Below are 26,386 nucleotides of genomic sequence, written 5' to 3' on the forward strand. Positions count from 1 at the left end.
TCCTTCACTGAAATCAGTGAGGAGAATTATAAGCACAGATCTTATTGTTTAAAACAATTAGTTCACATTTCACCAGAATCCTGATCTACATGTTCTAACTCTCTTTCATCTATGAATTGTCTTCCTTTAGAGATATATTTAATTCTTTTTAGCATAATTTACAACAGCAACATTTTTATGGGGTAGTCAAAGTTCCAAAATGTAATACTCATCTTTCATCTTTGTCAACCATTAATTTTGCTCCTTTACCAATTGTGAAAATATGATTGTATGAATTAGGAGCAGGCTGAGACCCCCATTTGGATCCTGGAGCCTGGTACACCATTTCATTAGATCATGACTCACCTGATTGTGACCTGGAATCCTCATTCCTGCATATTGGAGAGTGTAATGTTACTGAACTAGTAATGTATACCCCAAGCCAATGTAATGGAAATGTAGGTTTGAATCCCACCTTGGCAGATGATAGAATTCCAATTCAATCAAAATGTGGAATTAGAAGTGGGCCTGATTACAACCATGTAAACATTGCCGATTGTCATAACACACCACCTGGGACGGTAACATCCTTTAGGAAATGAAATCTGCCAATGTTGTCTGGCCTACCTGTGACTCCAGACCCACAGTGATGTGGTTGGTTCTTAACCACCCTCCGAAATGAACTAGCAGAAAGTGAGCATTACAGATGCTGGAGATCAGAGTCGAGAGTGTGGTGCTGGAAAAGTACTGCAGGTCAGGCAGCATCCGAAGAGCAGGAGAATCAACGTTTCAGGACTAAGCCCTTCATCATCCTCTGAAATGGCCTGACAAGTCACTCAGTTCACCATTTTTCAGGAATGGACAATAATGGCTGGCCTTACCTTTGGCACCGACATCCCACAAATTAATTTTTAAAAATGGGCAAAAGAGATACCTTCCTAAATACTAAACTATCTTAAAAACAATGAATAAGTGTGAGCCAGTTGAAATTCTGTCCACACAATCTTAGACAAAACAGATTGTAGATTAAGTGCTGAAGAACATTATCTAAGAACTCACGGTTTATAAGGTAACATATTCGCATGGATAGAGGATTGCTTACACTGATCGCTGGCAGTAGATGCTAAATGGATTTTTTTTTAGATTGCCAAGCTGTTAACTAGAGCATTGGCGTACAGATCAATAGACAATAGGTGCAGGAGTCAGCCATTTGGCCCTTCAAGCCAGCACCACCATTCATTATGATGATGGCTGATCATCCTCAATCAGTATCCTGTTCCTGCCTTATCCCCATAACCCTTGATTCCAGTATCTTTAAGAGCTCTATCCATCTTTTTCTTGAAAGTATCTGGAGACTTGGCCTCCACTACCTTCTGGGGCAGAGCATTCGATACTCCAGCCTTACTTTCCCCTCAACTCTGTTCTATGGCCTACTCATTATTTTTAAAGTGCATCCTCTGGTTCTGAACTCACCCATCTGCGGAAACATGCTTCCTGCCTCCAGAGTGTCCACTCCTTTAATAATTTTATACATCTCAATCAAATCCCCTCTCATCTTCCTAAACTCAAGTGTATGCAAGCCCAGTCGCTCCAGTCTTTCAACGTATGATAGTCCTGCCATTCCAGAAATTGACCTCGTGAAACTACGCTGCAGTCCCTCAATAGCGAGAATGTCCTTCCTCAACTTTGGAGACCAAAATTGCACACAATACACCAGGTGCGGTCTCACCAGGGCCCTGTACAGCTGCAGAAGGACCTCTTTGCCCCATACTCAATTCCTCGTGTTATGAAGGCCAGCATGTCATGAGCTTTCTTCACAGCCTGTTGTATCTGCATGCTTGCTTTCATTGGCTGATGTACAAGAACACCTGGAATTTGTTGTGCTGCCCCTTTATCTAACTTGACTCCATTTAGATAGTAAATGATCAGTGCTGAGGCCTCCACAATTTACAATCAATATTAATGATTGGCATGATGGGATCAAATGTATGGCAGATAAGTTGTCAAAAATTAAGAGAGACGGCAAAGGAATAAAAGGAATATAATTGGGTTAAATGAGTGGGAAAAACATTGAGAGAGTAACTTATATATGGAAAAATGTAATACTCTCCATTTTGACAGGTAGAATAGCACAGCAGTGTGGAGGGGGACTGCAGAATCTATTGACACAGATAGGTATGGGATTGCCATGACTTAAAATCACAAAAGGCTAGTATGCAGATGAAGCAAGTGATTAGGAAGGCAAATAAAATTTGGTGTATATTATAAGGGGAATGAAAACCTTACAGCAGCTGTACAGGACCTCAGTGAGACCACATTTGGAGTACTACATATTGTTTTGGTCTTGTTAATTGAAAAAAATACAATTGTGTTAAAAGCAGTTCAGACCCGGTTCACTTGTCCCATTCCTGGGATGAAGGATCTATCTGATGAAGAAAGGTTAGGCCTAGACCCACTGGAGTTTAGAAGAATGAGAGATGATCTCATTGAAACACAAATTCTTGCTGATGCTTGATAAGGTGGATACTGAGAACATGCTTTCCCTTGAGGAGGAAAATAGAAGGAAAGGACAAAGAGAAAAATATCAGACTTCCTTCTTAAGGCAGAGATGATTTCTCTTTCCCCTCAGAGGGTCATTACCCCAACAGAATTCTCTTTCGAAGAATGCAGCTGAAGCTAGATAATTAAATTCTGAGTTAAACAGAGTTTTGATAGATGACGGAGTCTGGTCGATGGAGGTGTGAGGGCAGACTGAAAAGTGGAGCTGAGACTACAGTCAGAGCAGCCATGATCTTCTGTTATCTTACCAAATGTGGTGCAGGCTGAAAGGGCTGAATGGCCTACTCCTCAGTCTGAGGGTTCTACAGCAGTCAATATATTTATGCCACTGACACTAAACAACTGAATACAGACACCCGAAGGCAGTGCAAGAGCAGTTTTGTTTTCCTCCCTCTCTTTCCCTCAAGTTGTTAACTGCTGCTGGGTCTGATTCTATTCTGTGAATGCTGGCTACTTAATGGCCATGTTACCTAGTGACTGCTTATCATGCCCAAGCCCAGATGGTGAATATCAGAGGCTTCTTTAAGCACATAGGGTTACTTCCAGCTGTGACAGCCTAATACCACTCAAGAGTTTGACTTGCTGGTGGGAGTAGCTGAAGAATGTAACTGATATCCTCCCTTTCAGGTACATTGAAACCATTCACAGCACTGCCCCAGTTGAGACCAACACACTCTAGAAGCTAAACATGCACCCGTTACACATTAGTTCCAGAGCTCCTCAAAAACTCTTTGAAGACTGGAGTGTACTTTTCTGAATAATAAATGCCACAAACATACAGAGTCAAAGAGGTATAGAGTTGCACAGCACGGAAACACATCCCTACAATTTTACTCATCTGTACCGAGCAGATATCCCAATATGATCTAATCCCAATGGCCAGAATTTGGTCCATATCCCTCTCAACCCTTCCTATTCATATACCCATCCCGATGCCTTTTAAATGGTGTAATTGTACCAGCCTCCACCACTTCTTCTGGCAGCTCATTCTATATACACATGAAAAAGTTACCCCTCAGGTCTTTTTAAAATATCTTTCTCCCCTCACCTGAAACCTCTGTCCTCTAGTTTTGGACACCCCCACCCAAGGAAAAAGATCTTGGCTATTCATCATATCCATGCCCCTCATGATTTTATAAACTTCTATAAGGTCATCCCTCAGCCTCCAATGTTCCAAGGAAAATAGCCACAGCCTATTCAGCCTTTCTCTTTAACTCACACTCTCCAATCCCAGCAACATCCTTGTAAATCTTTTCTACACCCTCTCAAATTTAACAACATCCTTCCTTTAGAAAGGCAACCAGAATTGTACACAGTCTTCTAAAAATAGCTGAACCAATGTTCTGCTTCAAAATGATGTCCCAACTCCTACACCCATTGCACTGGCCAATGAAGACAAGCTTGCCAAATGCCTTCTTCACAACCATGTCTACCTGGGACTTGTTGACTTACGCTGGCTTCCAGTCAAGAAATGGCTTGATTTTAAAATCCTCATCTTTGTCTTCAAAGCCCTCTGTTGACTTTTTAATACTCACAGATATGCCCATCCCTAATTGCCCAGAAGGCAGCTAAGAGTCAACCACATTGCTGTGGATCTGGAATCACATGTAGACCAGACCAGGTAAGGACGCAGTTTCCTTCCTTAAAGGGCATTAGGGAGCCAGAGGGGTTTTTCCTGACAATCAATAATGAATTCATGGTCATCATTAGACCCTTGCTTCCAGATTCTTCTTTAATTCAAACTCCACCATCTGCCATGGCAGAACTTAAACCTGGGTCCGTAGAACATGGGCGAGTTTCTGGATTGTTAGTCTAGCGATGATACCACTAGGCTTCTGCCTCCCCATTTGGTCCTCCCAAGCCTTATGATCTCCTCCAGCCCCTCAAATCTCTCTGGAATGTCTACTCTTCGTATTCTGATCATTGGAGCTTCCCTGATTTTAGTTGATCTCCCATTGATGGCTGTGCCTTCAGCTACCTTGGCCCTAAGCTTTGAAAGTCCCTCCTTTAAACTCTGCCTTTTGACCTGGCTGTCCTCTATTCCTTGGCAAAGGCTTTTGTGTAATGCCTCCTTATGAGGTTCAATGTCATATTTTGTTTTATAATGGTCCTAAGAAGCATCATAAGCCATTTTATTAAAAGGTGCTACCTAAGCCTATGTTGTTATCGATCATAATATTTGTAGTTTTAAAGTTTAACCTTCAGGCTTCTAAACTGCCCCATTCTTATGTGCGACGCAGGTCAAAATTAATACTATGTCTGAAATGAATGCAGGTATTATACATATTGGAATATTGCTAAACAGCTTACAACATGCTTGATTTCACAGTCAGGTCTCCAGACTTCTCCTACTGCATATTCTTCAGTTCAAAATCAGGGATCATGAGGTTTTTTTCAGGTCTCTTTGAACATTTAACATCAAATCAGCGAACAATATACCCAAACATTTGTATACACACACAAACAGATTCAAGAAGAGCTTCTTCCCTGCTGTTATCAGACTTTTGAATGGACCTCTTTAATGTTAATGTTGATCTCTCTACCCTCTTCTTGGCAGCTGTAATACTGTATCCTACACTCTGTTCTGTTACCTTCATGTGCTTATATAGTATGATCTGCCTGTAAGGCACTTAAATCAACACTTTTCACTATACCTTAGTAGCTTCTAGTTACCCTATCTGCATAGAATCTAACTCCTTCTAGTCAATCTTACTCGATGGAATCCCATTAGATTAAATGCGTTCCCATTCACTCCAATTGTATAGAATCACAATGAATTAAAATCCTCATTCACTCCCATTGTATTGACCAGTATTGAACAAAGGCAATCTCTTGCAAATCAGAAATCAAGTGCATCAATTTGTTTCCACTGTATGGAATCCCAGTGGTCAAACCCTCCTTATCAATTCCTATTGTTTGAAATTGCATTGCATCTAGTCCTTCCATTGTAATGATAGAACCAAAACCAATGCTTAATGAAGGATCATTATAACTTTCTCAGCTTTGTATTCTCCCTCTATCATAAAACCCAGGATCCAGTGACATATTCACCTCTTTCTGAACCTGCCTTGCTACCTCCAACAATTCATACACACATACCCAAAGCCTTCCTTGATAAAACTGTGCCTTTTGTATTATATTGTGAAAGGAAGAATGAGAATATTCAATGTGTCACTTCTCACTGATCAATGTTAAATTCCTTTTTTGCCACAAGTGCACTCATTCCATCTATCTCTGTCCTCCTTGCAGTCCAGAATACTTGAGAGTTTTATGTCATCAGCAAAGTTTGAAATTGGATCCTGAACACCCATGTCTAAGTCATTAACATATCAAGCTGTGGTCTCAGCACCAAATACCACTGTATACCTCTTTCCAGTTTGTAAAACAACTGTTCACCTCTGACCTCCTGTCACTCAACCAGCTTTCTATCCACATCACTGTCTAATGTTTTCCATAACTTTGACTTTGCTGACAAGTCAATTGTGCAGCATTTTAGCAAGCAGCTTTGGAAGTCCAGGTCCACCATAATTAACTGCATTACCCACACTGAGCCTCTTTTTTGCGTGATCAAAACTCATTCAACACAAATCTGTGCCACATTCCAAACTGATGCACACTTTTCCAAGTGATGGTTCATTTTGTCCCATTAAACCATTTCTAACCACCGAGATTAAACCAACCAACTAGTAGTCACTCAATTAATTCTTATACACTGCTTTAAATGATGATGTAACATCTGTATTTCTCCAGTCATCTGCCACCATTTCTATATTTGAGGATTGGAAGAATATGGCCAGAGGTCTCCCCATTTTCTCACTTACAATCCTTAGTATCCTTGGACCTATTCCGAATAGTCCTGGAAAATTATCATCTTTCAGTAGTTAATTTCGCGAATGCATTTTTTTCAAATAGTGTCTCATCTAAGTCTTCCTTCGCTTAGCAATTCTGACGAAAAATCTTATGAGTTTTGAAAAATTGACTCGATTTTTTTCCTCTCTCCACAGATACTGCCAGACTTGCTAAGTTTCTCAGTGTTGTTCCTCCTTCACTATGACTTAGTTATAGTTGCCTTAGCAAAGACATGTACAAAAAACGCATTTGATACCCCAGTCATTCTTGCTGCTTTCGTGCACAGAAACCCTTTTGGTTTCTAATGAACCACACTATTTACAATTTATTTGAAGATAAAAAAGACTCTTAGATTTCCTTTTATTTCAGTTATTTCAGTCTCTCAGTTATTTTATTTCGGTCTCTCCTCACACTGTCTTCTTGCCTCTTTTGTTTTCTTTTAAACCTCCCCTTTGTATTTTGTATATTCAACTTAGTTCTCAATTGTATTATTAACAGCCATATCACTATTGTCATATGTCTTCTTTATCTTACCCTCTAACCACTTCATCATTCTGGGAATGCTAAATGTGTTTGCCCTACCTTTCTCCCTTGTGAGAGCATACCTGGACTGTACCTCAACTATTTCTTCTTTGACAGCAGCCCACTGTTCTGAGACAGTTTTGCCATCCCCACCTCTTGATTCCAATCCTCCCAGGACAGATCTGTTCTCATGCCACTGAAATTCACCCTCTCCCATTCAAGTATTTGTGCCCTGGACTGCTCCTTGGTCTCACTTCCCAGCTAATCTAATTTTTATGGTACACAACGATAAGTGTTCCCTAAACATTCCTCTGGCGACGTGATCTACTTGACTGACCTTATTCCCCAGAACCAGTTCCAGCAATATCGTTTTCTCCTTTGGACTGGGAATAAGCTGATTCACATGACCACAGTTGAAAACCTCTCACCCTCACCCTTTGCTCTTTGCTCTACAACAATGGCAAAGTAAGCTCCATCAGTACCACTGTTTTATTGCTTGAATCCCTTTGTAATTTCCCGATAAGTGTTCCTCTAAATATTTCCTTATTGTTGGTCAGGGATAGAATTACAACCATTAGTGTGTAATGGAACCTCTACTGCTTCTCCCCCCATTTTTGTGTGATTGTAACATTTGATTGTGTTATTTCTTCTAGTTGTTAATATCATAGGCCTTATGTCATTTACACACTCTGCCTCAGTTTGTAGTCCCTTCCCTGCACCCTGTGAAAGTATTCAAAAATGATACATATCACACACACACAGGCACCTGCAAGATTTGAGAATCTCATTGCCTTTGTGTAAAACATACGCATTTTTATTGTCTCGATTAGATTGAATCAGTGAGCAAATAATGAATCTGGCTGCTGTACAAGTCTTTGCAATTTGGACTTTCCTGCTGACAGTTTGAACAAAGCCTACTCCTAACATTAATATCTCTCTCTAAGCCTGAATCGGGTGGGTTCCCCAATCAAGTCTGAGATTGGAGAGGAACAGAAGGGTCATGGAATGTGAGCAACAGCTCAGCCAGCGTTATGCAAATACTATCAGAGAAGAAAATGAAAGGAAGTAGGTCACCCCCTGGTCAGGGAATCTGTAATGTGCTTATCAGAAATAAACTGTGTGTGAAAATTAACAGGGTATAAATTAGCAATTAATTAGATTACTTACAGTGTGAAAACAGGCCCTTCGGCCCCAACAAGTCCACACCGACCCTCCGAAGAGCAATTCCCCTATATTTACCCAACACCTAACACTACAGGCAATTTAATATGGCCAATTCACTTAACCTGTACATTTTTGGACTGTGGGAGGAAACCGGAGCTCCCAGAGGAAACCCACGCAGACACGGGGAGAACGTGCAAACTCCACACACACACACACACACACACACACACACAGTTGCCTGAGGCAGGAATTGAACCCAGGTCTCTGGCGCTGTGAGGCAGCAGTGCTAATCACTCTGCCACCGTGCCGCCCATTAATAATGAGAAAATGTAGTGGGAAGGAAGCAGGTCTGAGGTAAGGCGAGATAAGCACGAGGGTCCCAAAATTCCTTGGGTCCTGTTATAACTGCATGGATTGTGCCTCATGGGTGCCCATGTAGAATGGCACCACCTGCCTGTTACTGAATACCAGAATCGAGGTCACCTGGCCATTGGTGGCAGTGTTCCAAGCACAACCTCACCTTGATCCATTCCAGCCATTGTTTCATTGACCTTTTGACGACATTATCAGTTGGGTCACAATTAGAGTGAGTCATAGAGTTACAGACTTCTTCGCAATAGTGAGAAACACCATGGTGTTTCAGCTTGTTAATCTAAAAATTTCTGAAATGTCTTGAGGAAATGTCTTGGGTGAAAATCTTTTTCCTCAAATCATCACTAAAACTTCTACTGTTTGCCTGAACAGTATGCTCCCTGGTTATTGAACCCACTAATATTAAGAAAAGTTTTTCCCTATCTCTCCTATCTGTGCCCATCTTAACTTTGCACAGTTCAGTCAGAAACGCCTCAGCCTTCCCTGCCCTCGGTGCTCGAGATGGATCTGGTCACATTAGTAAAGCCAAATAGTTGCAGTGGAAGAAAAACAAAGTTCTCCAGCTGCTGGAGATTTGAAATAAAAACAAAAAGGTGTGGGCAAAACTCCACAGCTCTGGCAACATTTGCGGAGTATGAAATGTTTCATATCGGACTCGAAATGTGAACTGTTTCTGATTCCACAGGAGCTGCCAGACCTCTTGTGTCCTGCCAGCACTTTCTGTTTTTAGTTGGAGCAGAATATCAGCCTAAATGTTGTGGGACTGAAATCCCACAATCGTCAAACTTCAGAAGTGAGAGCCCTGGCCAGCAGAACTACGGCTGACATCTGAAAAAACAGCAGGTATTCTGAGGGGTTTTGCAATGAGACAAGATAGGGCCATGGAGATTCAATCATTGACCGAGATCAACAAATTATCAGAAAGGAAGGGTATCAAAGGATATAAGAACATACAAACATAAGAACTAGGAGCAGGAGTAGGCCATCTGTCCCCTCCAGCCTGCTCCGCTGTTCAATCAGATCATGGCTGATCTTTCATGGCCTCAGCTCCACTTATCCGCGCTCTCACCATAACACTTAATTCCTTTACTGTTCAAAGAAGTATTTATCTTAGCTTTAATTCCATAAATTCACAACCCTCAATTCGGTCCTGTTCCCCCTAATTTTGAGGCTATGCCCTCTTATCCTAGTTTCACCCACCAGTGGAAACATTCTCTCTACCTCGATCTTATCTATTCCCTTCATAATATTAAGTGTTTCTACAAGATATCCCCTCAGTCTTCTGAATTCTAATGAATATAATCCCAGTCTACTCAGTCTCTCCTCATGCACCAACCTCCTCAACTCCGGAATCAACCTAGTGAACTTCCCCTGCACCCCCTCTAGTGTCAGTATATCCTTTCTCAGGTAAGGAGACCAGTACAGGAAAAAGGTAGAGAGGTAAAAGATCAACCATGACATGTCCCAAGAGTGAACAGAAAAATTATCTTGATGAAGCGATAGCATAATCTAGTGTTGGTAACAGTGACCCAGAACCCAAGGTTAATATTCAGGAGACAAGGGTCAAATCCTACCATGGCAGCTAACAAAATTTGAATTCAATCAAAAAAAAAATCAGGAATTGAGACAAAGCCAGCTTAATGGTGGCTATGTAATTCCTGATGATTGTTCATAAAAACCCATCTGGTTCAACAATGCCCTTCAGGGAAGGAAATCTGCCATCCTTATCTAGTCTGGACTACATAATACCAGACTAACAACAATATAGTTGCCTCTCAACTGTCCTCTGACCAATTAGGACTCAAAATGAACATTGGTATTCCCAACGACACCCATATCCAGTAAACAAATGTTTAAAAATCTAATTGAATAATTGAGTTAGATCAGGATTTGATGGGGGAAGGTGGGTAAGCTGGTTGGTCTATTCCTGTTTCTATTTCCTGTGTTCTTATGAATAAGAATTCCTTTTGTCTTAATAGTGGATGCAATGGTTTAAATTGGTGAAGTGATAAGGTGAGGAAAATACAAAGAGTAGTTGGGTTAGGCTTGATCAATAATTCAATCTTCAGATCAGGGAAATAGTGACAAGGTGGTTTGTGGGGAAATAGTGGCTTGGTGGTGATCTTGCTAGACTAAAGATCCTGACTTCTGGAGATACAGGTTCAAATCCTGCCACAACCGCCGTAAACCTTGAATTAAGAACCAGTTCAAAAGACTATCATCCCATCTAGTTCATTGTCTTCCAACAGGGAAGAACATCTACCATCCTTATCCTGTATGTGACTCCAGCCCCATAGCAATGTGGTGGACTCCTATCCGCTGTCTCAAAATAACCAAGCAAACCCCATGTGATTCAAGGGCATTCAGGGATGGGCAACAAATACTGGCCCTGCCAGTAATGCCCACGTCCCAAATCAAACCATCTCAGAAGCACCAGCCTGGGCTCAATTAGCTGATCTCTAGCAGGTTAGTGGATTGGGACTCTACTGTTGGTCTCAGTCACACTAGAATAGAGAATTGAAAATAAAACAGCCATGGTTCCCATACTAGCCTGTTAGGAAAATCAACTGTTCCAGTGGTTAGGATCTAGAATGTGCTGCCTAAGCAGCTAGTGGAAATAAATTCAAGAATAACCTTTCAAAGGGAAGTAATTGAGTGTATTTAACTCAAATAGATTAGTTCTTGATTAGTAAGGGGGATCAAAGGTTACAGGGAGAAGACACAAGAAACCTATCAACCATGATCGAATGGGAGAGCAGACTAAATGGGCTGAACTGCCTAATTCTGCTCCTATAGCTTATGGTTTTTTGGAATTGGAGATGCATTGGAGGAAAGAAAATTCCAAGGAATGAGGATTGGGAATCATTTAATTTCTGTTCCACTTGGCTGGAGCAGGGCTGATGGGCCAAAGATCCTCCTACATTGTGCCCTTCTATGATCCTGTGACTCAGCATCTGCCTCATACATCAAAGACAATTACTTGGATAAGGCACCAGAGGGCATGAGTCAGCAGTTTGGGAGTGAGTGAGGGAAAATGTGGGATATATCCAGTACTTTCTAACACTCCCTATTTTTGAGGTGCTGGTCCATCAAACATCTCAGAAACCAACAGCTTTCTAGTACATTCAACGCAGTAAATGAGGAGAGACCACTGTCATATACAGCTGGCAATAACGTAGGCAAATGTACTTACTCAATTAATCCTTCTTTTCCTCACATGATACCTTCCCCATCTTGGTCAATGTGTTCCTGCAACAGAAAATATTTGAATGATCCTCCATGGTTTTGCTCTGCAAATAACAACTGCAGAAGTGACTCATGCAACTTCTGAGGGGTTTTATTTTCAGAACATTCAAGTGTCACTCTCAATTTCAATCACAACTCACTTTAGATTGTGTAGCAACCTCAAAGGGGCCAGAACCAGCTGCTCAAGGATTTATGGCTAAGGTGAGCAAGGTGCAAAGGGTGAAAAGTCAAAACCAAGAAAAACATCATTTTTTTCTTCAAAATTCACTCACACGATGTAGGTGTCACTGGCTAAGAGCCATACCGTGGATTGAGAGTCACACATAGCCTAGATCAGGTAAGAACCCAGCACATTTCCTCCCCTAAAGAATATTATAGTGAACCAGGTGAGTTCTTTCCCCCAACAATGGTTTCGTTGTCAACACTAGACTTCCAGAATATTGAGTGAATTCAAATACCACCACCTGTGGTGGCAGAATTTATACCCAGACTTCCCAGAACATGGCTTAGATTTTTGCACCAACAGTCTAGTTATAATAATACTCGGCCATGACCTCTCCCAGTGTAACACTAACAGAAGAAGATTTCTGAGTATTTTCACAAGGATAGTAAGATACAAGTTTAAGAGCCGTGAGGTTTTGCTGCAGCTCTACAAGTCCCTGGAGAGACCACACTTGGAATATTTTGTCCAGTTATGGTCGCCCTATTGTCGGAAAGACACAGAGGTTTAGGAGAGGATGCAAAGAAGGTTTACCAGGATGCTGCCTGGACTGGAGGGTTGAATAAGCTCGGACTTTTCTCTCTGGAGAGAAGGAGGAAGAGAGGAGACCTGATTGAGGTAAACCAGATAATGAGTGGAATAGATAGAGTCAATAGCCAGAGAATTTTCCCCAATTCAGGACTGACTGGTATGAGGAGTCATAGTTTTAAATATTAAAGAAAGGTATAAAGGTAGGTTCTTTACGCAGAGAGTTGTGAATGCATGGAATGCGTTGCCAACTGTGGTGGTAGAAGCAGAGTCATTGGGGACATTTAAGCAACTGCTGGACGTGCACATGGATAGCAGTGAGTTGAGGAGTTATTATATTTTATATTAGGATTAAACCTTGGCACAACATCATGGGCCAAAGGGCCTGTTCTGTGCTGTACTTTTTCTATGTTCTAAGATGAAGTCTAAGACCTAGTGAATGGCACTCTTGGGGCCTTGAAAAAGGTAGATGTAAAGAGGTGGTTTCCCATTGTTAGGGCGTAATGTCAGAATAAGGGTTCAGGACAGATTCAAGGAGGAATTTCTTCTCCCAGAGTGAACTTGTGGAATTCTTTACTGCAGAGCCATAATGGATCTTCTGGTAGTGTCCCTCCCCTAGACCAAGAGGCCTGAGTTCAAGTTTCACCTGCTCCAGTGGTGTGTAATAATATCTCTGAACAGGTTGATTAGAAAAATAGGTTAAATGAAAAAGGTTAGGTTCTTAAGTATATTCAAAGGAGAGATGTACAGATGTTTAATCAGTAAAGAAATCAAGGGTTATAGGGAAAAGCCTGAGGAAAGTAGACCTGAGGATTATCAGATCGGCCGTGATCTCATTGAATGTTGAAACAAATTTGTTAGTCCTACTTCCGATCCTGGCCTTTCCTTGGAGACAAAAGATTCACGACATGACGACATTAAGTCATAATCTAGATTAGCACTCCCAGTGTAGTACCAAGCCTTACTGTGAGAGTATTGTCCTTTTGGTGAGATGTTAAACTGAAACCCTCTCAAGAGAAGGTAACAGATTCAAAAATGAAATTTTGGAAAAGCACAGAGGTCCCATCCTGAGCCAGTGTTAATTGTACAGCTAATGTGATTACAAACATATTATCTGGTTAATACAGCTTTCTGTGGATGCCCATTGTGCAGTATTTGGCTGTCATGCATCCTACATTATAATACTTTGAATCTGCCATTGATGAACGGTACGTAAGTTATTGTGATCTTGGAGTAGGATAAAAGGGTGGCACAACATCAAGGGCCAAAGGGCGTGTACTGTTCTATACTGTTCTAATAGGTATTCAGTGCTGTTTAAAGTCTTGCAAGCTGCTATATAAATGCAAATCTTTCTTTGTATCCAGGAATGACAGACTATTTAAGTTGAGGAACCGATGGGTGGTTGTAGCAAAACATATCCTAGCGATGCTGGAAAAGCACAGCCAGTCAGGCAGCATCCGAGGAACAGGAGAGTCAACGTTTCGAGCGTGAACTCTTCATCAGGAATGAGGGGGAGGCCCAATGGGGCTCAGAGATAAATGGGAGGGGGATGGGTAAGATAACTGGGAATGCGATAGGTAGATACAGGTGGGAGGTGATGGTGATAGGTCAGACAGGAGGATGGACCGGATAGGAAGGAAGACGAACAGGTAGAACAGTTCAAGATGGCGGTGCAGAGTTGGAAGGTTGGATCTGGGATAAGGTGGTGGTAGGGGAAATGAGAAATCTGGTGAAATTGACATTGATCCCATGTAGTTGGCATGTCCAAGGACAAAGATGAGGCATTTTTCCTCCAGGCATTGAGTGGCATTGGAGAGACATTCAAGTCCTGGACCTCCTCCACCACCTGACGCCTGGAGGAAGAACACCTCATCTTCTGCCTTGGGACCCTTCAGTCACATGGGATTAATGTGGATTTCACCAGTTTCCTCATTTCTGTTTACTCCCCCATCCCAGATCCAATCTTCCAACTTGGCACCACCCTCTTGAACTGTTCTACCTGTCCATCTTCCTTCCCACATATCCACTCCATCCTATCACCATCACTCCTCCCCCACCATCATCTACCTATTACATACCCAGCTGACTTCCTCTCAGCCCCACCCACCTCCCATTTATCTCTCAGCCCTCTTGGGCCACCCCCTCATTTCTGATTAAGAGTCCTTGCTGGAAATGTTGACCCTCCTGCTCCTCAGATGCTGCCTGAAAGGGCTGTGCTTTTCTAGTGCCACACTTTTTTGACTCTGATCTCAGCATCTGCAGTCCTCACTTTCTCCTACATCCTAGTGATGGTCAGCATTGTCAAAGATTAGCCATAGAGAAAATTGGATGACACAGCAGCAAGGGTATTTTCTTAATCAACATGTTCAGAGATGTTATTACACAGCTCTGCAGCAAATAGGACTGGAACCCAAGTCTCCAAGCTCAGAGGCAGGAGTACTACCATTGCACTACAGGAGACTTGGAAATGCGAGAGTTGAAGAGAAATAGATAATTTTTTTTAAAAACCTGGTCAAATGTTGATGACACACCTCTTCGGTTTTGAATCCAGGCCTTCCTAGCTCAATGTGGCAGGGTCACTACCACTGTGCCATCATATCCCTTCAGGCCTGGAAAAGTACTTGATCTGAAGAGGTTTTATGCTTATTTCTTAATCAACCTAATTTCTTAAATCAACGTTCAGAGATGTTATCATACACCTCTGGAGCAGGTGAAACTTGAACTCAGGCCTCTTGGTGCAGGGGTAGAGACTCCACCACCTCAGAAAAGCACTTGAAGAGGATTTCTTTTTAAGCTCAACCTTTTTTTTTGAAACTGCGACCTCTAGAGCAGACGGGTCAAGAACCCGGGCCTCTCAGTTCAGGGATAGGGACACTACCACCACGCTACATTGACGCCTGAGGAAAGTACTTGAAGAGGAATAAGCTCGCGGCTCTAAGTGTTTACAGACCTCCGTAAATCAAGAAAGAGCCTCCATTCACTGCCCCCTCAGTGGGGAAACTGTTTAAAACAAACTATCCGCAATTAGTGAACAATAACTCACTCAGCTACACGCTGCTCCCAGTGTTTATTCACATCAGACACGAATTGTTTCCCGCTTGATGTACAGACTAACACCTGGTGGGCTTTAAGGAATCAAAGACGAATTACAGCTGTCTCTAACTCACTTGTTCTGTAAACAAGGCAATGGATTGAGAACCCAAGGCTGTCAGCAGCCATTCAGAAAGAGGTTTGTGTCTTTGTAATCCTAGAAGGGTCGAAAGTCTTACCAAGAGATTGTCAGCTCTAACATTGCTCTGCTGTTTGTTTTGTACACCTTACAACCCTCTATCAGCACCACTCTTTCCAACGCGGAGCTGCAGACAATGAAGCCAGGCGGTGTGCAGAGAAGCAGCGTTTGTAGGGAATTCAGAGAATGACTCAAAAAAAAGTGGACAACTGCGAGACTGCCCTGAAAGAGGGGTTTTCCTTTTGTTTTTTGGAGCTTTGTGGCAAGCGAGTGGCCGGGAGCGCAGACTAGTGCCACGCCGACAAGTAGAACTGGCTAGCGCAACTACTTCATAGCTTCAAGGACCCGGGTTCGATTCCAGCCTCTGGTGTTTCCTGTGTGGAGTTTGCACATTTACCTCTAGGTGCTTTGGTTTCCTCCCATAGTCTAAAGCAGGTTAGGTGGATGGGCCATGCTAAATTGATGACAGCATCCAGAGATGGGTAGCCATGGGCAATATAGGGTAGGTGGGTAAGTCTGAGTGGGATGCTTTTAGGACAGCTGGTATGGATTTGTTGGGCAAAATAGCCTGTTTTCATACTTATACCTAAATAATTCCAAACAGCCCCCTCCTTTTTTTATTTTGCTCCAATCAAATCACATTTTTCTTTCCAGAGGACTGACCTTGTGGTTCTCTTGAATACTGTCTCATAGCCACAACCCACAACAGCTTTGTACTACGAGGAGAAAGTGAGGACTACAGATGCTGGAGATCAGAGCCCAGAGAGTGGTGCTGGAAAAGCACGACAAGTCAGGCAATATTCCAGGAGCAGGAGAGTCGATGTTTCGAGCATAAGCCCTTCATCGGGAATATTGATAAAGAGCTTTGTACTACAGGTTGACATGGAATGTTGCAGTGAATCCGAGCAAAGTTATCGATTGACTTCAAAGATATGTCTCTCCATGGATGGTGTCTGACCTGCTGTGATCTCCAGCATTTTCTGTTTTTGGTACAGATTGCAGCATCTGCAACATAGCTCATTCTGCTATAATGTGCATTTTGTTTACACTAATTTGCTATAATGCGATTGCAGAATAGGGGTCACTGTTTCTAAAGTGCAAACTTTTAAAGTGTATATTGGTTATAACATGATTCCAGCCCCATTAGTTTAAATGGTGCCGCTATTACACGATTGTCTTAACATGAGGTTGCACCGGAGCCAAACTAGCATGATATAGCAAAAGTGACTAAGTTGCTCCTGTTTTCCTCTATCTTTTCCTGTTTGAAAATTGGCCTTTTTTTCAAGTTGACTTGAGCTGGTTCAGATGTAATCTCACTGCCATTCATTCCAGTCATTTGGTTTGTCTCCAGCACCACCTCTTTCTTTTATATAATTATCTCTCTGTCTCATTTATTTAGATTATAGGTCATCCCCTTGCTTTGTTATTCAGCTGCTGACACTTTATTCACACTGCCTGACACTCTCTTGATCACCTGCGGGGAACTATAATTTGACCTGTCCATACTCCTCTCCCACCGTTTGTATGATCTTTTGACCTCTGCCCATTGATCTCTCCAGCTATAAATTCAATGCCTGTGTGCTTCTCTCTCTCCACCCGATAGAGAGGCAGTGCTCCAAAAGCTTGCGACTCCAAGTAAACCTATTCGACTATAACCTGGTTTCATCTGACTTCTGACCTTGTCCACCCCAGTCCAGCACGGGCACCTCCACATCATTCTGAAACAAATCCTGCTCATGCATAGTCAGATTCTGATTTCTGTTTGTGCCTGTTTTCATTCTCAGGCCATTCAGACAATAGGTTCTGTATTAGGGTCTATTGAAAGAGCTGTCTAATTAAATCCCCTGTATATTTTTCTCTCTCTCTCTCTCTCTCAACAGCCCTGCAATTCTCACCCCTGTTAAGTATTGATCAAATTCCTTGTTTTGAAAGTCAATCCTGAATCTGTTTCCGTTGCTCTATCAGATCATGAGAGGGAGGAGAACTAGCCTGTGGGGTCTGCTGCACTCTTTAGGAGGTCATGGTTGATAACCTTCAACTTCACTTTCCTGTCTTGTTCCCCATAACCCTTGTGTCCTTTACTGTATAAAAGTCCATCTATCTCCGATAGGCCATAAGACGTAAGAGCAGAAGTAGACCATTAAACCCATCAAACAGCCCATTCTAGAGAACTGGGCAAGGATTGTTTATTCCACAGCTAGGAATGCAGACCAGAATGACTGGGACAGCAGAGGTGGGGAAGAGTGCTACGAAATAAACCATAATGCTTATTCTGGGCTTCGTTTTTGGCACCATCAAATGTTGTATCAGTGTTGGACTATTGTGATTGTGTGATGTTTAACTTTGTACACCCGTTCCAACACCGGCATCTCCAAATCATGTTGTTGCAGCTCATTTGTATGATAAACCATGTTGGGTCTCTGAGAATACCCTTCAGCAGTATAAGCAACACCTCGTCATCCTCTGAAGGCAGCCCAGTCAGGACCAGGGTTACAATTTGAGGTCAGTGCCGAGCTTTGTGCAGCCGTCAGTAAGGTTTAGCCTGGGGGAGTTTGAGTCTGAGGTTTGGAAGGGGAGGAATGTGAATGGATTGCATGGTTGGTGAGGGTGTGTTGAAGAATGAAGAGGGTGTTGCAGGTAGGCTGTCAAAGGCCATCAGGTGTATTGAGGGACAGTGAAAAGCAACACTTGCTCAGTCCATAGGAAGGTAAATGAAAGGAAGAAAATACTGGAGGTCCTCTGCACTCTGGGCAGCATCTGTGGAGAGAGAAAAGCACAATGTTTTGAGTCTGATATGACTCTTCAGAATCATACCAGAACTTGCAATGTTACTTTTGTCTTTCTCTCACTATAAATGCTGCCATCCCATTCTGAGTTTGTTTCAGATTTCCAGCATCCACAGTATTTTGCTTTTAAATTGTTGTGGGAGAAATGAGTTTGAGTTCATGGGACATTATCACTAATGCTGGGGCAGGAGGGAGCTGTTCTATTGGGACAGTCTCCACCTGAAATCTGCTGGAACCAGAGTCCTTGTGAATCTCACAACTAGGGCTGTGGCTAGGGCTTTAAGCTAAATTGGTGGGAGGGGAAATGGATTCAGTTGTGCATGGAAATTTATGGGAAAAATTAAAGAGAGTGAGGGCTCAGCAAAGGTTATTAAAGTTTCCAGAACAAGCAGCAGAACTAAATATGGAAAGAATCATGAATCTAACTGCAGCACAGCAGATAAGGGAACTACTGAGAAGGACAGCAGGTTCTGGAGTAGAGTGGTGCTGGAGAAGCACCATCCTCCTCTCATTTATCTCTCCACCCTTCAGGCACTCTGCCTGCACTCCAGATGAAGGGCTTTTGCCCGAAACGTCGGTTTTCCTGCTCCTCGGATGCTGCCTGAACTGTGCTTTTCCAGAATCTGGTTTCCAGCATTTGCAGTCATTGTTCTTACCTGAGAAGGAGAGCAGTCAATGCAGGACTGAGGGTGTTATGGTTAAATGCACACAGTGTATGAAACAAGGTAAATTAGTTTGTAGCACAACTTGAAATTGGCAGGTGGGATGTTGTAGATATTAGACTGCAAGGGGATCAGGGCTAAGAACTAAATATGTAAGGATACAAGCCCTGTCAAATGGATAGAGGGGGCATGGTTATCTTGTTAGTAAGAAATGAAATCAATAGTGAGCAGTGATATGAAGTCAGAAGGCGTAGAATCTGTGTGGGTCAAATTGAGGAATCACAATGGGGGTGGTAAAAAGACCCTGGTGGGTGTTACGTACAGGCATCCAAGCAGTAGTCGGGATTTGGGGAAGAAAATAAATTAGGAGATAGAAAAGATATGTAAGAAAGTCACTATTACAATAATCATTGGAGGACTTCAATATGCAGAGGTACTGGGAAAATCAGGTTGGTAGCAGATCTTGAGAAAAGGAATTTGTGGAATGTCTACGAGATGGTTTGGAGTACCTTGTGATAGAACCCACCAAAGAACAGGAAATTCTGGATTTGGTGATGTGTAATGAGGCAGACTTGATCAGGGAGCTTAGGGTGAAGGAACCCCTAGGGATCTGTGACCATAATATGATAGAATTCACCCTTCAGTTTGAGAGGGAGCACCTGGAATCAGATGAAACAATATTACAATTGGGTAAAGGTAACTACAAAGACATGAGGGAGGAGCTGGCCAGAGTTGATTGGAAGGGAGCTGAGCGGGGAAGATAGTGAAGCAGCAATGGCAGGAGTTTCTGGGGGATAGTTCAGATGCACAGCAGAAAATCATCCCAAGGAAGAAGAAACGTATTAAGGTGAGGATAAGGCAACCATGGCTGCCAAGGGAAGTCAGGATCAGCATAAAAGCATATAATGTGGTAAACATTAGTGGGAAGCCTTTAAAGCCAGATGATAACTTTCATTTAAAAAAAAGCAATATGGGGAAGAAAATGAAATGAGGGTAAGTAGGCTAATAATATAAAAGATTGCAAAAGTTTTTTAGATACAAAAGAGAGGCAAGATTGAACATTTACTAATGAAAAATGAGGCCAGAGAAGTCGTAATGGGAAACAATGAAATGGTGGAAGAACTGAATAGGTACGTTGTGCCTGTTTTCACAATGAATGATACAGTCGCATAGCAGAACATAGAGTCAGAGGACAGAGGCAAGTGTGGTGGTTGTCACTAAGGAGGTGCAGGGAAAGCTGAAAGGTCTGAAGGTGGATAAATCACCCTGACCAGATGGACTACCAGAGTTCTGGATGAGATACCTGAAGAGATTGTAGAGGCATTAATGGTGATCTTTCAGGAACACTGCAGTCAGGAAGGATCCCAGAGGGCTGGAAAATGGTTAATATAACAAAAATGAGCTTTTTCAGCAACTTTGACAGCATCTGTGAAGAGAAATCCGAGTTAACGTTTCAGTCTGGTGATCCTGAAGGGGTCTCTCTCTCTCTTCTTATAAGAACATCTTTAAAACCTTACTCTTGGACCAGGCTTTTGACCATTTAATAAAAAAAGAGCAGGCTGTTTGGCCCCTCAAAAGGATCATGGCTGATACAAAATTCTTCACATCCACTTTTCTCTCCTTTCCCCATCACCACTGATTCCCTGACTGATCAATCTATCTCAGCCTTAAATATACACAAGGTCTCTACCTCAAAGTTCTCTGTGGTAAGAAATTCCAAAGATACTCAACCCTCAGTAGAAATTCCTCCTCATCTCAGTCTTAACTTGGTGTCGCTCTTATTGTGAAACTAAATCCTCTGGCTCAAGCCTGTCCCATGAGGGGAAACACTCTCTTGGTATTTACCCAGTCAAGCCCCTTAAGAATACTATATATTTCAATGAGATCCCCTCTCATTCTTTCAAACTCCAATGAGTAAAGTCCCAACCTGTTAAATCTTTGCTTATAAAACAATCCCTTCAGACTGGCGATCATACTAATAAATCTTCTCTGAACTGCCTCCAACAACGTAACATCTAATATGTGATTCAATGTCAAATTTAGTCTCTTAATACTCCAACGAAACACTATGGGAAGATTCTGTGTACATGCAAATTGCTTATAGAACGATGTATAAATTCACAGTGCAAATATCGGTCTTTTAGTCCATCATATCTGTGTAAGCTAAAGAAGAGCTATCTAGCTGACTCTGTTGTCAGCCCTCACAGGATATGGCACTCAAGCATATAATAAGGACTATGAAACCCCATCGGATACAAACTGATGCACTCATTGATCTTAACTCTTTATTTGATCTCCCTGAGCCAACTTTCCACTCTTCCTTGGATTCCATTGTCTTTTACTTTTCACTGTGAAGACTGACACAAAGTACCTATTCAGTTCCTCCACCATTTCTTTTCCAATAAATCTCCCATGTGGGACCTTGTCAAAACCCTTGCTAAAATCAGGGTCCCCTATATAAATGTGCTACTCTCATCAATCTTCTGACTTGTTCCCTCCCCAAAAGATTCAATCCAATTCGACACAATCTTCCTGCTGCCGTGTCTTTGACTAAGACATGACTTTCAAAATGGTAGTTTGTACAGCCCCTCAAAATGTTACGCAATTATTTTCCTACCATTGAGGCTAAGGCAATGGCCTGTAATTGCCTGGTCTAACCCTTCCTCCCTTTTTAAACAACAGAGCAATGTTCCTAACTGTTGCTTTGGTAATGTGGACTCATTTCTACTCTAAAGATTCAGCCATTTCTTGATGAAGCAAGCATGTTGGAATAATATTTGGATCATGGGTAAGTCTGGATGATAAATGAGGCATTTCTGTTTAGGAAGAGAGAGAAACATAGGCTATTGCACTATCCTTAAAATTGAGAAAGGTGAACAAGGCTGTGATATGAATGGAAAGAGAAAGAGAGCATGGTTGTGGTGGAGAATGACTAAAGGACAATCTGTTGCAAATAATCAGAAATGACCCCAAGATAACACTTTCACCTCTTAATCTTTAGGTGATGGGGGAGTGTCAAGTCCCACTTGAACAAATAATCACAGCTGACACTTCACTGCAGCACTGTTGGGAAAAGGTATTACCTCGCCTCTCAGCTTCATCTTTAAAAAAAATCCCAACACACTATTTGAAGAGAAGAAGGTAAGTTTGATTTAGTGTCCTGGCTATTATTTATCCTTCAATCAGCATCCGATCGCCACCTCATTACTGTTTATGAGACTTTGCTGTGTGTAAATTGGTTGGTTATCATAGGTTGTACTGTACAACATTGACCACACTTCAAAATACTTGGTTGATTGTAAAGTGATTTGGGACTGTCTGCGAATTGGACAGTGCTACAAAAATGCAAGGTCATCTTGGATTTTATACAGAAGTGTTAGAAAACTCTCCTGAGATAGGAGAAGTATTCACACTTTCACAACCTTGGCTTTCACATGGAGCCTAGAGTTGCTGGGAGATAAGTATTCAGGCACAAGGGTAGAAACTAAGCTCTTTGATTGCAGCTTTAGTGTTAGGGTGATGCCAATTCAAGCCAGGGCACAAAGATGACTTCAGTTGTTAACAGGCAAGGGAAGGAGAGAGAAAATGTCAAACAGAGATGCTAGTTTGTTTTGGTGAATCATGTAGAAAGCACACTGAAAGTTGTAAAGGTGGTCACTGACTCATTGAAGGTTGCAAAACTATCAAGATATGTTTTTCAGTTCTTCTCCAATAAAAATAAGGCTTACATTTATACAGCACTGTTTAATATTTCAGGATGTCTCATAGTGCTTTAATGAGAAACAGAAGTTGTGGGAAAAGCCTGGCAGGTTAAAACTGAGGAAGGGTCACTGGACCCGAAATGTTAACTGATTTCTCTTTACAGACGCTGCCAAACCTGCCAAGCTCTACCAGCAACTTCTGTTTTTTGTTTCTCATTTAAAGCATCTGCAGTTCTTTCAGTTTTTATTTAATACTTTTAATGAAGTGGAGTGAAACAGGGCATGCCGCCATCATAAGAAACATAGGAACAGAAGGAGACCATTCCGACCCTGTTCCATCATTTAGTTAGTCCATTACTAATCTTTCAACACAACATCTTCCTGCCTTATTTCCAGATTTGCTGATTGCTGGGAGTGTCCAAAAACATATCAACCTTTGTCTTGAATTTACTCAACAACCAAACATTTTGCAGTAGAGAATTCTGAAGATTCACCGCCCAAATCAATAAGGGAATCAAGAGTTTTGGGGGAAGAGGCAGGAAGGTGTAGTTGAGGGCTTTCAGATCAGCCATGACCTGGATTGAATGGTGGAGCAGAATCAAAAGGCTGAACAGCCTTCATCTGCTTCACCATCTTATGGTCTTACTTTAAATCAAAGGAATTTCTCTTTGTTTTATCCTAAACTCATTAGTTCTCAACGAGCCAGCCAAAAGAAACAGTCTTTCAGCATTTACCCTCTCAAGATTCGCAAAAAAATGTATCGGATTCTGCAGCATGGGAAGTAGAGGCTCCAGTACAACTTCAGAAGTAGGCGTGGCCATTGAGGGCCGTGTCAGGAACCATTTTCTCAAACAAAGAGCAGTGGAACACTCTGTCCTCTGAAACAACCAGAGGCTAAGGACTCAATCGAACAAGTCAAAAGTAAGATTGAAGGCTATTTATTTGATGGGGATTTATTGTCCATTTCTAATCACATTTGAGAAGTTGGCAATATGCCACTTTCTCAAAATGCTATCGTCTTTGTGGAGCAGATATTTTCGCAGTGTTATTAAAATTAGGAGTCTTGGGATTTGGCCCAGTTATATAATAAAAGAACGACGATAGATTTCCAAGTTGGGATGGTGTGTGGCTTGGAGGGGAGCTTGTGGGTGGTTCCTTGCATCTGCTGCCCTTGTCCTTCTGGATGGTGCAGCTTGTGGGTTAGGAAGGTTCTTACATATATTACATGTAGCAGTCACTTTGCTTTGGTGGTGGACTTACTTCAGGGTGTAGAAACCTCAGAGGACAGAAGGCCCAATGGTCCATCCATTCTGAACTCATACAATGATGCCTCATGCATCCATATAGATCAATCACATTGCATCATTTCTTGTCTCAGCTTTGTAAAAAAAAACAGAAGCTTCTTTTGAACAATATTTGCGAAATGATTACTGAAACTAAGAGGTTATAATTATCAGGAAGGATTAAATATAAAGGAGCTCTGATCTCTAGAAAAGAAGATACCAAAGAGCTGATATAATAGAGATCTTTAAAATTATGGAAGAGTTTGATAAGGGTGATGTTTCTGCTGGACGGGAGTGTCCAATACTAAAAGGGCGATCAGTATAAGATCAGCACCAATGAATCCAGTGAGTGGTGAGAATGTGGAACGATGGACATGATCCGCACGAATATTGTTACAAATTAGATAGACAAATGAGGAAGAGGGAATAAGAGGATACGCATTTGAAAGAGTGGGATGACTTTTCAGATTGAGCATACAGTGTGAACCAATTGTGATCAATGGGTCATTTTAGTGCTGAAGACGTTTCTACACATCAGCCCCATTGATAGAGTTTCACATCAAATTGAAGCAGGATTATTTCTGCAAAGATATCAATGAATTAGTTGCACATTTATAATGATCTGGAATTTTTCAAGGCTGACTTTTCTTGCCACTGTCCCACAAATTACCTGATTTGTAGAATTCAATTTTACAACTTGCCAGGGTAAGGCTATAAGTTTCTGATTCCACTACTCTACCTGATATAGGCTGGGCTCTGAATACACTTCTCAATACTTAGCACTAAGGCTCCGTCAACTCTCTGCTCTGAACATTAATCTTCCTTACAGTTGGTAAGAAGAGCTTGACGATTAAAAACTAATCTGGGGATTTGGATAATAAGTTGGACAATCTCTGACTTTTGTTGAGTGGTGGGAATGGTTTTACTTACTCAGAACTGGGAGGGAGGAATATACATCTCCATCCAACCGTTCTGAAGTTAAATGGTTTTCCTCTCTGATAGTGAACACAAATGGAAAGAGCCAGGTTAGACTTACACCTATATCATCAAATAAGGAAGTCCCCAATGTGACAAGACATGGAGGGAATAATTTGGCTTCTATGTGTTCATACAATACAGAAGGAGGCCACTCAGCCCATCAGACTAGTGCCTACTCATTGTAAAACCTGTCCAATTAGCTCTCTGGAGTGTTATTTCCACAGAGTCTGGATATGCTTCCCTTTCAAGAGTATCTCCAGATCTCTTTACTAAATCTATTGCCACCATTCCTTCAGCAGCACATCTCACATCACCACAACAACAAAAAACTGTTTCCTCACGTTGGAAATACCTCACATTCCTCAAATCGCAAAAGAATGAGACAATTGTCTTTAATCTGAACAATGTATCGCCCACACATATACTTCCCTGGTGCTTTATTTACTCTAATTTCATTATTATTTTGAGCAGCTTTGAAGCTAAGGTTCATCTATGTCATGGGCAGCATGGTGGCTCAGTGGTTAGCACTGCTGCCTTACCGTGCCAGGGATCCAGGTTCAATTCCAGCCACAGGTGACTGACTGGGTGCAGTTCACACATTCTTGCTGTGTCAGCGTGGGTTTGCTCCAGTTTCCTCCCACAGTTGAAAGATGTGCAGATTAGGTGGATTGCCCAAGCTAAATTGCCCCATTGTGTCCAGGGATGTGCAGCGTAGGTGGATTTACCATTGGAAATATGAGGTTGTAGGGGTTTGGGTCTGGCTGGGATGCTTTTCCGAGGGTCAGTATGGGCTGAATAGCCTGCTTCCACATTTTAGGGATTCTATGTTTTTATTTTAGCCTGATGGAATATATGTTTCTTCTTGAGTCAGAGAACTGCAAGTCTAACCTGGCTCTTTCCATTTCTATTCACTCAATGATCGTGAGTATGTTTCAGAATTTATGGGACTTGTATATAGTTGCTGCGATGGAACTAACTACATCTTGTTATCAAAGTCAAAAGACACTTCTGATAAGACTTATTCCTTCCATCCTCCCCCACAGATGACTGAACAGTCCGTTAGACTAGCGTGGGAGGGAGGAATGGTGGCAGCATTGATCATGGTATCATTAATATGCATCATCACAGTTGCCCGATTTATCTAAAATCCCTCATCCTGGTGTGATTCCAACAAATCTCCTCATTCTTGTGTGACTTTGATGCCTGAATTCCCAGGTGTACTGTCCCACTACAGACCTGTTACTCAGGGTTGGGTTAAATTGTGGGTTGCTTTCAACCACAAGTCTAACTTCTGGCAACCATTTAGGA

The 26,386-nt window shown here is 41.9% G+C and overlaps 1 long non-coding RNA gene across 1 annotated transcript in view; it reads right to left on the minus strand.

Annotated features, from left to right (window-relative positions):
* Positions 1-26,386, minus strand: part of LOC132820873 (uncharacterized) — a 299,239-nt gene that overhangs the window by 259,985 nt on the left and 12,868 nt on the right. Inside the window, exon 3 of the long non-coding RNA XR_009645251.1 lies at positions 11,639-11,694. This is a non-coding gene — a long non-coding RNA (uncharacterized LOC132820873). The remainder of the gene's footprint in view (positions 1-11,638; positions 11,695-26,386) is intronic.

This window comes from Hemiscyllium ocellatum, chromosome 12 (genome assembly GCF_020745735.1).
Source record: "Hemiscyllium ocellatum isolate sHemOce1 chromosome 12, sHemOce1.pat.X.cur, whole genome shotgun sequence".
Classification (NCBI taxonomy): Eukaryota; Metazoa; Chordata; class Chondrichthyes; order Orectolobiformes; family Hemiscylliidae; genus Hemiscyllium; species Hemiscyllium ocellatum.